At 46.5% G+C, this 13,489-nt stretch overlaps 1 protein-coding gene across 5 annotated transcripts in view; it reads right to left on the reverse strand.

The window, feature by feature from the left end:
• Nucleotides 1-13,489, reverse strand: part of RALGPS1 (Ral GEF with PH domain and SH3 binding motif 1) — a 337,921-nt gene that overhangs the window by 287,596 nt on the left and 36,836 nt on the right. The window contains exon 1 of one of the 5 annotated variants that reach the window (XM_044268330.1): nt 6,059-6,112. The exons of the other annotated variants lie outside the window; for them this stretch is intronic. The gene's annotated coding sequence lies outside the window, so the exon portion shown is untranslated. Of the gene's footprint in view, nt 1-6,058; nt 6,113-13,489 lie in introns of those variants that run through there. 5 annotated transcript variants of the gene reach the window in all.

Raw genomic sequence — 13,489 nt, forward strand, 5'->3', positions numbered from 1 at the left:
TGGATCCGCCTAAGTTTTGAAGAGCCATCCACCTCCAGTCTATATGTGAGCCAACTTCCTTGCAGGCTTCAATTTAGACCATTTTCTACGCCTAAAACAGGCGTACAAAATGATAAATGAGATAGGCCTACCGGCCCATCCCCTTCCCTGTCCCCTTTATTTAGACCTGGCATGAGCGGTGAAAAGCCGTAGATTGCTGCGCAAATAACTTTTAGACCATAATCTGAGCCATAAATACGCCAGAAAACTGGCATATATTATTAAGTAAATCACCCCCTTAAAAGGGGTTTTCTCATCTCAGACAATGGGGGCAGATCGGTAGGATATGCCCCCATTGTCTTATAGGTGCGCTGGGAGCCGCACCTATATCAAGAACTGAGCTCCGAAAGTGAAGGAGAGCGCACTGCGCATGCGCAGCCACCCTCCATTCATTTCTATGGACCCGCACCTATATCGAGAACGGAGCGGGGAGCGCTGTGGCTGGAGGACCCCAGATTTCCCGGAGTCCATCCACCACCAAGCGCTAATCCCCGCCTGCCCCATAGAAATGAATGGGAGCATGGGCCGTGCATGCGCGGCATGCTCCCATTTACTTCTATGGGAGAGGAGGGGATTAGCGCTTGGTGGTGCACGGACCCAGGGAAATCTGGGGTCCTCCAGCCACAGCGCTCCCCGCTCCGTTCTCGATATAGCTGCGGGTCCCACCGCTAGCGATATGCCCCCATTGTCTAAGATGGAAATACCCCTTTAATGCCTTACTATACAGTTTACTTAAGTTTCTAGAAAACTGGGTTGTGGCTAAGTGATGTCCTAAAATGCGCTGTGACAGGCTAGAGGTGGTGTAAGGACTAAGGAGGAAAAGTGTCTAAAATGTCCGGCAAGAAGTGCCAAATTCTCAGAGATAAATTTTATGCTGCATTAGTAAATCTGCCCGATGAATCTTGGCATTTGTCTAATCCGACCCATTATTATAGAAGAGTCCCGGAGCAGCGGCGTCCCAGCAATTGGTTAGCAGTCCTACATTTCTGGCTCTGCTTGGATTCTGGAGCAGGTAGCAAAATACGCTGCCATTAGCCATTTTTACACGGTCAGTATTTTGCATCTGTATTTGTAAGCCAAATATATGAGTGGAACCTAAAAACATTAAATGTAATGGAAACGCTTGCATCTCTTCTGTGTTTTGCATCCACCCCTGGTTTTGGCTTACAAATACTGATGCAAAAATACTGACCGTGTGAGGGAGGCCAATGTCACAGGCCTATCAGAGCCTTAGGGCGAATTCACATGTGGCAGGCACAACTAGGGTTGTTTCTGCAGCAAGTGTACGGTTTTCTGCAAGCCCTATTCAGATGAATGGGTCAGAAAGTTGTGCAACAAGCCTGCCTCATCCAAATGCTGCGTGCGTACAGCGTCTGCAGTGAAATCCACATATAACTTGACAGGCAGATCTGAAACACGACGCATGTCAATTTATGTTTGTAGATATCTGGCGCGGAATTCACCCTTCGTAAATGCAGAGGATGAAATCTGCTGCACAGTAAAATGCAGGAAAATCTACACAAATTTGTCGCTGCAGATTTCAACCGTATTCGCTCTGGAAAATCCGCAGTAGAATGGCTACGTGTGACCGTACCCGAAAAAGTCCATGCATTTACATAATGCTGGGATTACTGCATCTGTAGATTTCTTTACATTGTCAGTAGAGATGATCAAAGATCTAAATCTGAAATTCGTCCACGCTTCGTTCGGTGGTAAAAGAAGAATTGCGTTATGGATTCCGTTACTATGAACCATAACGCAATTCTACGACGGAATGTCTTTAGAGAAATTCCGTTATTCATTCCGTCATATAAGAAGTCTATGGGCTATGGGATCCGTCCCGTTTCCGTTATGCAGTGGAGTCCTCTCCTAATAAATATACGATCCTCTCAGCGATTTCATACAAAGAAAGTACGTCCTGTCCTGTCCTAACATCCAATTTACTACTGTGTAATTAACGCCTCCTGTCACTACCCAGGTAGCCGCTCACCGCCTGCGCACCTCATATAATAAAACATAATCCGTTCAAACAAATTGAGATTTTTATTGTATAAAGCTTGGACTCAACCTATAAACCAATTTATAAGGAAGCACCTTCTTAAGATACTTTGATGGTCCAGGACACATTGCAGGCCAGCCCTTATATACAGGCTTGTACGCGGGTATATAAACAGGTCGTGATACACAGAGGCTCCGAGCAGCACATACGGAGAAATGAGACCATGAAGACGGGACCATCTGCAAACCCCCCCCCAGACAATGTCATCAGGACGTCAGCTCTCACTGATGATCTGAGTTAGGCCGGATGCACACGCGGCCGAGAGCGGTCCGTGGTAACACGGCCTGGCATCCTGTTGAAAGCAGGAGCGCACGGCGTCATTGTGCCGCCACTGGACTACAGTACAGGTGTATTACTGTAGTCCAGTGGCGGCATGAAGCGCACGGCGTCATAGCAACCAATGACGCCGTGCAGTCTGGCTCTCAACAGGATGCCAGGCCGTGTTACCACGGACCGCTCTCGGCTGCGGAACACGGCTGTGTGCATTCGGCCTTAGGGATGAGCGAACTTGTGTGTTTTCAAGTTAGGCGTGCAAGGTTCACGTTATCTAAGAATGCCGTTATGGATTCCGCTACAATGGACCATAACTTATGGTCCGTGTCAGCAGAATCCATAACAGAATTCTTAGATAACGCGAACCTTGCACGCCTAAGGATATTTTCACCCTTGCGTTTTTCTTTTCCGGCATAGAGTTCCGTCCTAGGGGCTCAATACTGGAAAAGAACTGATCAGTTTTATCCCCATGCATTCTGAATGGAGAGTAATCCGTTCAGGATGCATCAGGATGTCTTCAGTTCAGTCATTTTGACTGATCAGGCAAAAGAGAAAACCGTAGCATGCTACGGCATTTTTTTTCCTTAGGAATGTATTAGTGCTGGATCCAGCATTCAAAATACCGGCATGTCGGATCCGTCCTTCCGGTCTGAGCATGCAAAAAAAAGGTGAAAAAAATAAATGCCGGATCCGTTTTTCCGGATGACACCGGAAAGACGGATCCGGCATTTCAATGCATTTGTAGGACGGATCAGGATTCTGATATACCATTAGGATTGTTTCAGGATTTCATCCGGATTTACATGCGTATTTCTTCCTTCCTTTATTATTTATGCTATAAGGCCGCTTTCAGACCAGCCTATTTGCAATGCGTATATAGTCCGGATTTTATGTTCCGGTATCCACTGCTAATGTTAATGAATAGAGCAATTCCGTATGATTTCCGTCAGTATTTGAAATTACAGTCTGTGCGTGTTTGGAAACAACTCCGCACAAAACTCGGACAAGCTGCGGATTTCAAATACTGACCGAAATCATACGCCCATGTGAATAGCTCTATTCATTAACATTAGCAGCGGATACCGGAACATAATGTCCGGACTATATACGCAAATACGCTGGTCTGAAAGCGGCCTTATATCCAAGTGCCCTACTAGTCGCTCTGAAGTAATGCAAATTGTGCAGCACAATGTAAGTCAAGGGACCAGAAGGATAAGACCTCATGCACTCAACCAAATTCAGGTTGCATGGTGTCTACCCGAAAAACCAAACGCCTTCAGGTCTTTAAAGCTAGAGCAAGTCGACACACACAAAAATGTATATAATGTGTCAATAGGTATTTCATATAAACCAAAATGCTGGCAATTGCCCCCAGCCTGCAGAAAATATTCAGTCCCGGTGAGAGTGGCGAGTGCGGCCCGGACTCTGTGGTAATCTCCAATGATTGTCTCAGCTAGGATTAGTGCAAACATAACTAAACCCCAATGAAGACGCCAGGCTCGCTGGAGACGAGCTCATACAGCCAGCAGATTATCACCGTTTAGGCCGAATAAAGAGATAATCCCCATTTTTAATCCAGATTTCTGCGGTGGTGGATGGACAGCAGCGGCGTTCTCCCAGGTGTGAGCACTTCACTAGTTGGGAGGAGGCACCGGAAATCCATGTCTAGTGACCATCACCATGCCAGATAGTACATGAAAAACCAATGAGGCGGTGTAAACTACTGCACCACGCGTTTTGAGCTCCGGCCGCATGGGTAAATAACACAGTGTTTGATTTCTCGGGTTCTTGTGCTAATTTTTCCCTAATTATTTCAAAAACTGCAAAACATGACCAGGAATGTCCTTATGGTAATATCTCAATAAGAAACTAATTAGGGATATTTTTAATTGAATGGCTAGTGCTTTTAGATAGCTCTTTTGATGTACCTCTGTCAGCGGTGCCATAAGGAGGAGCACCGAGGCCATAAGGAGGAGCACCGAGGCCATAAGGAGGAGCACCGAGGCCATAAGGAGGAGCACCGAGGCCATAAGGAGAAGCACCGAGGCCATAAGGAGAAGCACCGAGGCCATAAGGAGGAGCACCGAGGCCATAAGGAGGAGCACCGAGGCCATAAGGAGGAGCACCAAGGCCATAAGGAAAAGCACCGAGGCCATAAGGAGAAGCACCGAGGCCATAAGGAGAAGCACCGAGGCCATGGGTTACAATCCAATAAAGGGAGCACAGAATCATAGGCGATAGGGATCACAATGAATGAATAGATCCTGTTGGCTCAGTGCCATACGAGATCACAAGTTGGTTCACAAGTTTAGACCAGGCTCCCAAGTTTTAGACCGGTCTCCCAAGTTTTAGACCAGGCTCACAAGTTAGTTTCTTTCTATATAAAGAGAAAAAACAAGGATAGCCAGTATAGATAGCCTGAGCTGAGATTCAACCAGTGACCATTAAGCCATGAGAGCAGCCATATGTTACCTCTGTACAGCACCTTACTAAGGAGACAATCTATGTGAGGGTACGTTCAAATCTGTGGCAGGACTGATTCGGGAGCCTGATCGGGTACAAATGCCGGCTGTCAGCTGGATCACCAGTTGACCCCAATATAGTCAATGGCGATCCGGCGGTGAATTGTAGAATCTGGAAATGCCCTAAATGCGAACATACCCTAAGGAAAATACCTCCATAACATGTCATGCAATGAAACATGGCAACATTTCACTTCTATCAGATTCATACAGAATGAAATGGGAGGCCTACAATCTTATAAGTGCCATATTCTGGCTCTCGGAGGTGGCACATATCCGTTCTACCCTGTATCAAGGAGCTGTAAGCTATTTGGTTGCAGCCTACTGTAATGCTGCACAAATGATGATTGGTATAGCAAGCACCAAATGAGGCCGATTTTGGACTCTATACAGGAACTACTGAAAGGACCATAAACTGCTGTGTGACTGCGACCATATGCCTTCTACACCAGGCATCCTCAAACTGCGGCCCTCCAGCTGTTGTAAAACTACAACTCCCACAATGCCCTGCTGTAGGATGTTCGGGCATGCTGGGAGTTGTAGTTTTGCAACAGCTGGAGGGCCGCAGTTTGAGGATGCCTGTTCTAGACTATTAAAAGGGTTTCCCAAGATTTTAATACTGATAACCTATCCTCTGCATAGGTCATCAGTATCTGATCGGTGGGGGTCTGACCCCCGGGACCCGGCAGATCAGCTGTTTTAGAAGGCAGCAGCGCTCACTTCTCTCAGCTTACCAAGCACAGCGCCATACATTGTATAGTGGCTGTGCTTGGTATTGCAGCTCAGCCCCATTTACTTAAATGGGGATAAGCTGCGCCTAGGCCACGTGACTGATGAGCGTTGCGTCACAGAGCCTAGGAGGAGGCCACACCGTTCGCTGTAGCTTGAATAGCAGATCAGTGGGGGTCCCGGGGGTCAGCCCCCCACGATCAGATACTGATGACCTATTCAGGAGGATAGGGTATCAGTATTAAACCCCTTTAAATGTCCCGTTTCCGATTGTCCAAAAACCTAGAAAATCTATGGATTCACAAGTAAACCCTGGATAGACAAAGCATTGTGTATCTTGGGTGGACTTTTCTTCTAGGCTTCACTTTACCGCACCCAAAAGGATGAAATAATCCATGTAATCCCACAATAGACTTCACGTATTCTGTCTCCTCACCAAGCTGAGAATCGGATGTTCCATCAATCCGCTCGTTGTTTCGTAAGGAGTGGATGATCCCCTGTCAGCGTCGGGCCACCAGGATTTCAGTGAGTCACGCCGTCCGTCTATATTTACACCGCGCTGGGCGTGCAGAGCATCCCTGACTCAAGAAACAGAGCGGGTAATTAGACGACGAGGTTTGGACTCTCGGTTATTAGGCCAATTAGTCACCGTTTAGAAGAGAGGTGAAAGCTGGTTTGCAAAGTCCACAAGATGTCACTGAAGATCTGCAAGGAAATATTTCAGGGCAGACATTTATTACGAGGTGATCCAGAGGAAAGACCCAAAAGAAAAGAAGAGTCTGTATGAAAATGAAGGCGTACAGAATTACGGAGGGGATGCAGAGCGCCAAATTATATTTCTGCACGTCTCCGACATTAGGCCTGACTGTCAGAAGCATCGCGTCGTGTGAACTTCTGTAGACCGTGGACAATTCTGTGTGACCGGCCAAACGAGCCCCATTCTTCACATACCACACACACTACAGCGACTGCGGCAACCTCAGAGAGAACGCGGATAACCGGAGGCAAACCTCTACACAGGGCCAAAATATGTGAATTATGTCTACTTGTGTAACACTGACTCACGTTTATGATGCCAGATTACTCTTCTGGACAGGTGAGAGTACTCGCCATAATTTGATTTAAAATACGATTATTTTTATCCATCTACAGACGCAGCCGAGCTAAAAGAGTATTCCCATCTCAGATAATGCACTAGGATATGACCCCATTGTCGGATAGGTACGGGTCCCACCTCTGGGATCTGCACCTACACTGAGAACGGAGACCCGATAGTTATTAAGGGCGCACTGCGCATGCCGCCCCATAGAAATTAATTTGAACAGGGACCACGCCGACGCGGCGCGCTCCCATTGACTACGACTGGGAGAGTGCTTGGTGGTGGCCGGCAGTTCTCGGTGTAGGTGCGGGCCCTGTCAGACAATGGGGGCATATCCTAGCAATATGCCCCCATTGTCTCAGATGGGAATACCCCTTTAAGTAAACAATGGCAAGAAAATGTTAATTGACTTTTTCAGTGGCTTCTGTCACGAGGTAACACTGTGACGTGTTATCGGGGTATAATTTTGGCTCTGCTACATCTGTATAACACTGCGAGCTGTCCACTACTTGTGAGTCTTATGGTGCACCTTGTACCTGTACTACATGCTCCCACCAGTATAAGATGATGCCAAGGAGTCACTGGCTGGGTCTGAGCACCTACTGTTTGTTCAAATCCCGGCCACCCATAACTTATGTCCCCAAACAAGTTACCCCTTCTTTGTTTCCCGAAGAGCATGACCCATGGGCAGATTCCTGCTCCCCAACCAGAAAGTCAACGCTCAACTAAAGTCACAAAATCTATTCTATGGACCTGCTCTCCCCTGCGAGCTCCATGCTTCTGCTCCAGCCTTTGTCTCCTTACGGCAAGCGTACACCTCTGCCTTCTTAAAGGGCCAGCGCACGTTTCCAAGTCCTTTCCCAGCCAATGGTATATAGCGTGCCCTCTGCAGCTGGAGGGTGCCTGAGCTTTAGATTCCCTGGTGATCAGCAAAAGTGTTCTGATAGTCCTGTGTTTCTTCCTGTCTGTGCTCCAGCTTGTACCTGACCTGCCTGCGTGTTCCAGCACGTCCAGTTCTGTCTGTCCTTCTGACTCCTCTGTACCTTCACTATCACCCTGATAGGAGACACCCGTTTATCCTGTGTCTCCTTATCATCTATGCTTCAAGTGCACAGTCTCGATCTCAGAAAACTGCATTCAATTGTTTGCGACTGTTCAGACTATGCCTGCGGTTTTCCTGCATTTTTGGTGTTTTCATTATCCAGAACTTCTAGTGCTTGCGCCAGAGTCTCTGATCCCAGTAGAAAGTACACCAGGACTATCCCAGGAGGTTGGAGTCCAGTTGTTTCCCTACAGCGAAGGCCAGATGCCTGTTAAAGGGTGACTACCAAGGGATAGCTGGTATAACGCCCTAGGGTTTAGCCCAAAGAAACCAGTTAATGGCACAGTGGGCCCACACTCGCTCATACGTAAAAATCTGCTACAATGTGAAGCTCCGCCTCCAGGACACTTGCTGAAACTGAACACAGCAGAATAAAAAGTTCACATTCACACTACTCCTGTTAATGAAACCTCCACAAAAAGGTACCTTTGTCCTGCTCTCCCCAGCCCCTAAATAGTGCTGTCAGCAGTTCGGATGTCAAAACCGCTGACAGACTCCCAGTAATACCTACCCTGACCAAGCTCCAAAACCATACCCATCTGACTAAAGAGAAGATGCTATTAGGCTGATCGATGAATTCACCATCTAATCGATTCACAGGACTCGTCCCTGGAACGCAGTGACGGATGCAAGAATTTTACAGGATAAACCAATATTTAAATCAGGAAGACATGAATATTAGTCATGCATCACCTATACGGTTCTTCCGTCTCCTAGCTACAAAACAGCGAATTCCACAACACGTATAATCTTCACAAACAGAAGCAGTTATTTCATTGCATCTGCTATTCTAAGCATCGCCTGTCACCGAGGCCGGGATCACAGCACCGTTTATTTTTCTGTTCTTCTGATCCGTCACAAGAACAGACAAATAAATAAAAATAAAAAAAACGGATCCTGAGTAGCCGTTACGCACATTTTAAATCAGATTTTTTTTTTACAGAATCCTTTTTTTTCTTCTGTTCTTCCTGTTCTTCTGACAGATCAGAAGAACAGAAAATGAATCGGTGATGTGAACCCGGCCTTATGATGTAATAAAGTGATGAACATGTAAGGCCCCAAGTGACTAAACCGACACAGCGTGGGAACGTGAGCCGGCGGGGAAGGTATGTCAGACCGACTCAGAGGCTCGAGCTGTGGCTTTGCCCCCCCTCGTTTTTAGGCTACTTTCACATTAGCGTTTTTTTGCGGATCAGTCATGGATCTGCAAAAACGCTTCCGTTACAATAATACAACCTTTAGCTGCATTTGCAGTTTTTACGCCGTCCTCGCCAGGAGGCGTGGTGAGGGCGCTGCGCGAGTGTGGCCTTTGGTTCCGACACATTTATCATCATTTATGCCAGAAATCTACCCAAGCAACAAGCTGGCACAGATTTCCATCCAGCGCACGAGGCCTGCGCATTGTCACAAATATAAGGTATCCTCCGGCGGCACAGCATGGCGGTCTTGATACATCAGGACCAACGTGCCCATTGATACTGGTGTTATGTACTGATGTCCTTGTTACAAGGTGACTTGAAAAATTAAACTTGCTCCTGGCGGTATTACTGACAACTAAAATCTACGGCACTTTGCCCATCCCTACACAATGTGAACTTCCCCGAGGCCCAGACCATGCTGGATGACTGATGGCGGTGGAATAATGTTTTACATTACTGTACATTAACAGAAAAATAACATTTGGATAAGGAGGAGTTGTTGGAAGGCATCACCAGGATAAAGGCTAATATTGTCAGAGATAGGAATAACGGCAGTGAAATATTAACACAAAAGGCGACAGAGGAATGAACGAGGTTGTCTAGGAGAATTCAATGTGTACAAACAGTAATAAAATGTAGCTGACGGTGTAAAGCAATTATCTGTACAGACTCCAAGGCAAGAAGTTCACGTCTCAAGACTTTCTAAGGAGGTTTCTGATCACGTTGACAGGACTCGTATAAAGCCCAGTAGTATAGGTGACCAAACATTCGGCCGCAGGAGCACACGCTGCAAGGCCTTCAGCGGCAGGGGATTTGTGACCGGACCGCCGCGGCGTACATTCATCTGTCTTTGGCTCCACATGTATCAGTCCTACAGAAATAAATGGGAAGCAGGGCAGCGAGATGACTTTTCCCATTAACTTCGACTGAATTGCCACTCGGGTGAGGAAATTTTGTGTTATGCATCACTAGAAAGTTCCCAAATAGATATATATATATATATATATATATATCATGAAATATGATCATGCAAATATGAACACTTTGAAGGGGTTGTCCATGGTCCACCGCTGCACCTATATCGTGTTACAGAGTGGTAACGGGAGAACTCCAGTCCGGCCGTCATCAAGTGCTCTCCCCATAGTGATTGGGAGCATAACCTCTCCCATTCACTTCCATTGGCCCGATGGAAATAGCAGAGCCAGCGCTTGGCTATTTTCTGCGGCCTCATAAAAAATTAATGGCGGGCGGCTGCGTATACACAGTGCACCCTCCACCAAGGCTCCGTTTAGGAGATCCACCGCTAAGTCCTATCAGACAATGGGAGCATGTCCTAGCAATATGCCCCCATGGTCTTAGATGAGACAACCCCCCTTATAACATATGGTCACCTAAACACTGCAACATTACCGGAACTTGCATGTAAAGAGAACCGGACACCTATCCTGGTATGTTTTAGTAAATGCCTCTATTCCCCGCGGAATAATACATTTGGAGCGTCTTCTTTCAGAACTCTGCATAGTGCCGTTCCTTTGTTATTCCTGCTAAAAATGAATAAATAGTCAAATGGTCATTTCCGTTCCCCTTGTCAATAAGGCTCGTCTCTACACAGTCTGCTACTGGTGGCAGTGAATGGACAGTGCTGCCATACTGTAGGGACACACACAGTCCAATTATTCAAAATTTGTAGGAGGAATAACAAAGGAACAGCACAATGTAGATGTCTAAGAAATTATGCTCCAGAATGGTTATTACTAAAATGTCAGAGGAGGTGATAGATCCCCTGTAAGGTTTCTCTACGATGGGAAAAGTCTAGAAATGGTCTTTCGAGCCTCACCGCCTCCCATATGAAAATCACTGAAGTTGTGGTAATTCGGCCTCAGGTCTGTACTAGCCTCATAATTACAATTTTTTTTTTTTTTTTTTTTATTCATTTGTATTTTATTATTCTTTTCCTTGAGTTATTTTTCCTTTGGTTTACTTCTTGTACTATTTTTTTGGCAAAGCCATTGCATTTTGCTGCGTTTCTGCAAAAACAATGAGAATAAACCCTTATACAAAAAAAAGGGAGAATCACATTCCATTCATTTCAATCAATTGCAAGCCTCTCTGCAGCAAACCGAGATCAATACACTTGTAACCTGGCAAAATATTAACTTAAAAGGAGACGTAGAGTCATTCTGAGACTACAGGAGAACTGGATTACACAGGGGGGCAGATTCACTAATAGTGTCGCACGTTGCACTGTTTAAGAATATGAATCACAGTCTTAAAGGGTCCTCTCACTTCAGCAAGTGGCATTTACCATGTAGAGAAAGTTAACACAAGGCCCTTACTAATGTATTGTCATCGTCCATATTGTTTCCTTTGCTGGCTGGATTCATTTTTCCATCGCATTATACTCTGCTTGTTTCCATGGTTACGACCACCCTGTAATCCAGCAGTGGTGGCCGTGCTTGCACTTATAATCGGGAATGGAGACCCGCAAGGTGGTGGCTGGAGGACTCCGGTCCGGCCTCCACCAAGCACTCTCCCCATAGAAGTGAATGGGAGCGCACCGCGCATGACCAGCCACCGCTCCCATTCACTTCTATGGGTCCGAAGGAAATAGCCGAGTTAGCGTTAGGCTGTTTTTCGGCGGCCCTATAGAAAATGAATGGAGGGCGGCTGTGCATGCGCAGTGCGCCCTACAACACTTTCGGGGCTACATTCTCGACATAGGTGCGAGTCCCAGCGGTGGGACCCGCACCTATAAGACGTATGGTAAGGTAAACAGCACCAATAGCTGGTGGATTAATATTAAAGTATTCTGTTTCTCTGAAAGGAGCGAGCTAAATGGTTTTGCACGAAAGTGTTTGTTTTTTCCGCACGGGTGCAATCAGTTTTTGATGCGTTTTTTTCACACGCAACTGAAGAACAACAATCGACATCTCCTAGCAACCATTTGTGAAAAACGCATTGCATCTGGATGCAATCTGTTTTTCACGCAAGCCCCATTTACTTCTATGGTGCCAGAGCTGCATTAAAAACGTAGTATATAAAAAAAATGCTGCGATTTGTGCACAAACCCATTAAAATTCAGGCTTCACGCATCGCACCCGGACGGAATACTCGCTTGTGAGAAAGCGGCCTTATACTTACGGCATATTACATGTTTTTAGGGCACCGTCACACGTGGCAGAGTGGATTTTGTTCCATCCATATGGATGGAGTTGTTTTGGTGGGAAGCTCATGGATTTCTGCAAGTCCCATTCAAATGAATGCAACCGATTTTCAGTCTCAGAATATTTCTGCAAAAAAATATACCACATGGCGGCACGCACCTGACCGTATGTATTTTGCGGTCTGCAAAATATGGATATAAGGGGTCATTTACAAACAGATATATTCCACTTCTTGGTGTATATCTGAGTGCGCTGTAATTTGCGACTTTTTCCCCCGCTCCCATGCCAGGTCTATAAAAAGGGAGCGTGGCGTGGGAAAAGGATGGGTCGGCAAGCCTGTCTTATTTATCATTTTTTACATCTAAAACAGGCGTAGAAAATGGTCTAAAGCTCCGCCAGCAAAGAAGCCGGCATAGATTTAGACAAGTGTAAAGTTATGTAGAGGCCGGCGCTGGGACAAACCACCAGCGCAAGTGAGACAAAGACCGGCGTCTAAATCCCCCATAGCCCACGTGCCGTCTGCATTTTTTGCGGACCTATTGACTCCAATGGGTCCGTGGTCCGCATTTTTCAGCCAAGTATAGGTCAGGGCAGCACACGGACCACATCCTTATTTTGCAGATCCATGATTTGCATTCCGCAAAAAGGATACGGTCGTGTGCATTATACTAATATACTCAACTGTAAATAGTAAACCCTACATCCCATAAAAAGAGGATTCTCCTTTTCATCGCTGCGTTTTGCTTTTGTTCCACTTGACATTTAAACAGAAAACAACAGTCGTTTCTCTTCCCCCCCAAAAAAAGCCATAAACCTCCCTCCCATTGTGTTGTAGTTCTAATCTTGACAGCAGAGATGCAAGTTTTCCAAATACTCCCACATGCTTTCATCTTACCCGGGAGCGAATTCCCAGTTGTCATGGAAACGGTAACAATATATTTCGAGGATGCGGTGATTCTCATCGGCTCTCACTCTCTCGGTGTGGCTGGAGGAGAGGACAGAGACTGTAAACACGACCAGCCTCTCAGGACAACGCCATAAATTATGGATCAGGTTTCTGCCTAGACATGGCGAGGTTCGGTGTCTGCTCTCTCCATGTGCAGCAGGGCGGGGACGGTGAAACAGGAGCTCAGGCTGGATGAAGGGATAGACACTTCTGTCTGAGGGGGCGACCGCGAGGTGCGGTTTGTGTCGCAGCCGTGAGACGGCCGCAGTGGACCCCAATCAAACTAATGAGGACCATACTAATTGCCACAAAGCACGGCCATCAACAGCGCAGACCGACTAAACAGTGCGGTCCACA

Source organism: Bufo gargarizans, chromosome 9, assembly GCF_014858855.1.
Source record: "Bufo gargarizans isolate SCDJY-AF-19 chromosome 9, ASM1485885v1, whole genome shotgun sequence".
Taxonomy (NCBI): Eukaryota; Metazoa; Chordata; class Amphibia; order Anura; family Bufonidae; genus Bufo; species Bufo gargarizans.